We start from the raw sequence: 2,500 nt of genomic DNA on the forward strand, positions 1-2,500 counted from the left end.
CGGTCGCACGCCTTCGGCTCGCCCCACCGGCAGGACGTCCCACGATACATGCCAGTTAAACACCGACGGGCGGTGAACCAACAGCGTGGGACACAAATCCAACTACGAGCTTTTTAACCGCAACAACTTTAATATACGCTATTGGAGCTGGAATTACCGCGGCTGCTGGCACCAGACTTGCCCTCCAATAGATACTCGTTAAAGGATTTAAAGTGTACTCATTCCGATTACGGGGCCTCGGATGAGTCCCGTATCGTTATTTTTCGTCACTACCTCCCCGTGCCGGGAGTGGGTAATTTGCGCGCCTGCTGCCTTCCTTGGATGTGGTAGCCGTTTCTCAGGCTCCCTCTCCGGAATCGAACCCTGATTCCCCGTTACCCGTTACAACCATGGTAGGCGCAGAACCTACCATCGACAGTTGATAAGGCAGACATTTGAAAGATGCGTCGCCGGTACGAGGACCGTGCGATCAGCCCAAAGTTATTCAGAGTCACCAAGGCAAACGGACCGGACGAGCCGACCGATTGGTTTTGATCTAATAAAAGCGTCCCTTCCATCTCTGGTCGGGACTCTGTTTGCATGTATTAGCTCTAGAATTACCACAGTTATCCAAGTAACGTGGGTACGATCTAAGGAACCATAACTGATTTAATGAGCCATTCGCGGTTTCACCTTAATGCGGCTTGTACTGAGACATGCATGGCTTAATCTTTGAGACAAGCATATGACTACTGGCAGGATCAACCAGGGAGCTGCGTCAACTAGAGCTGAGCAGCCGGCCGCCCGGGAGTGTGTCCCAGGGGCCCGCGCGAACACGCAAGCGTCCGCTCAATTATTCTGCAAACAGGAGGAGGCTGAGCTCCCCTGCACAATACACCTCGAAACCCTCTCAGGTCCCGGCGGCGCGCAGCGCCGTCCTAAGTACTTGGTCGGGTTCGAGAGAGGCGCAATCGCCCGGAGTTAGGCGAGTAGACGCTTTAGGTGCGACCACCCGTGCTCCCAACTGAGCTTGCCGCTGCCGACAGAGGCCCGGGAGCGTGCTGTCGTGGCATTGCCGGCGGGAGACAACACGCGCCACCTACGGTGACCGGCAGCTCCAACGCCAGCGCCACAGAAGGGCAAAGGCCCCACGTGGGTGCCGAAGCGAACTCTCCCAGCACAGCGCACGTGCCAACACGTCTGCACAACTGCGATACAAACCACCAGCGAGAACCGCTGGGGCGACCGAGCAGCAGACGGCGTCGCGGCGCCGAGTGCCGGGCGGCGGCGCATCCTCAACGCACACAGTCCTCAGTCGGACCAGCACACTGCAGATGTCCACCGCGCTTCGCACCGGGCCCGCGAGGACCCACTTTGGCCGCCCGGCGCCGCGCGCAGGGTGCCCCGGCGCGCAGCTGCGCCGCCTGCCGCGTCCGTCGGCCGGCGCGCCTGCCACTGGGCGCCCCCACCAGCCGGCTGTAGCGCGTGCGCCCACGCACCGCGCGGCCAGCACGCCGGGCGGCCCCCCCTCACCGGCCGGGGACGGTCCCACCCAGCCACCGCCGCGTATCGCTTCACACACAGATTTGCCCTTACTGATTTACCTCCAGCAACAACAACCGCACCACAATGGGTTTACCAGTTGTTCATTTGCGTTGCGTCACGTCACCAGCAAACGTAGACGTCCATCCCAGTTTGCAAATGCAACGATTATTGCATACCTGTCTGTTAGGTGTCACGACACACTACGTCTGCCCACATACACGCAACAAAATGTGCACGACTAGAGAACACGTGGGAGGTGGCCCCCTACGTATGCGATGTCCATTACGAGACCGACTGTCAACCAGCATCTGTACCATGTCGCAGATGTGGAACGCGGTGCACCATGCTATCACACTGTGTGAGAAGAGACGACTACGTTTGAATACACGCGCCACTACATCAACAGACGGCTCATGCTGATCGCCATCCAGGGCGTCCGTTACTCCCACACGTCTCTATGGCGTACCACACTGCAATGTAGCTGTTATGGGGAGACGGCACGTGGCTGAGTGCACAACATTTGGACCGTATGGTTCGCTGTTGTTGGGCGCAGTCGTACGGTCACACATGTGCCACAGCGTATCATTCAGTACATACGGACCTATGTGCAGTACAATGTGAGGATTAAGCTTACGATATCAGCGGACAGTGGACACAGGCCGTACCACGACGTAGACTGAGCGCTTCGACATGCGAATGCCAGTGAACAGCTGCGAAGGGCATTGAACACGCAAGCACCTGAACGACCAGCGTGCGAAGGCAGGGTGGAGGGGGGGGGGCGATGTACATCCTGCAGTTGTCCACATTACAGTGTACAGCGGGAGCATGTAAAAAGTAAGCAACACTTGCGAAGTGTTCAACATGAAACGACACACAAGAGGGTGGGCGGTGCGAGTAGCGAACTATATTCAGAGGGTTGTGGTTAGACAACACTAGATTAATGTAACGTGTCATATGCCAATTACAGAGCAGGTTA

The 2,500-nt window shown here is 57.5% G+C and overlaps 1 non-coding gene across 1 annotated transcript in view; it reads right to left on the reverse strand.

Annotated features, from left to right (window-relative positions):
* The window catches only part of LOC126129226 (small subunit ribosomal RNA), a 1,909-nt gene extending 1,158 nt beyond the window's left edge, over nucleotides 1-751 (reverse strand). Inside the window, exon 1 of the ribosomal RNA XR_007527193.1 lies at nucleotides 1-751. This exon is cut by the window's left edge and continues 1,158 nt beyond it. This is a non-coding gene — a ribosomal RNA (small subunit ribosomal RNA).
* Between the last annotated feature and the right edge of the window lie 1,749 nt (nucleotides 752-2,500).

This window comes from Schistocerca cancellata, unplaced genomic scaffold (genome assembly GCF_023864275.1).
Source record: "Schistocerca cancellata isolate TAMUIC-IGC-003103 unplaced genomic scaffold, iqSchCanc2.1 HiC_scaffold_527, whole genome shotgun sequence".
NCBI classification, from domain to species: domain Eukaryota; kingdom Metazoa; phylum Arthropoda; class Insecta; order Orthoptera; family Acrididae; genus Schistocerca; species Schistocerca cancellata.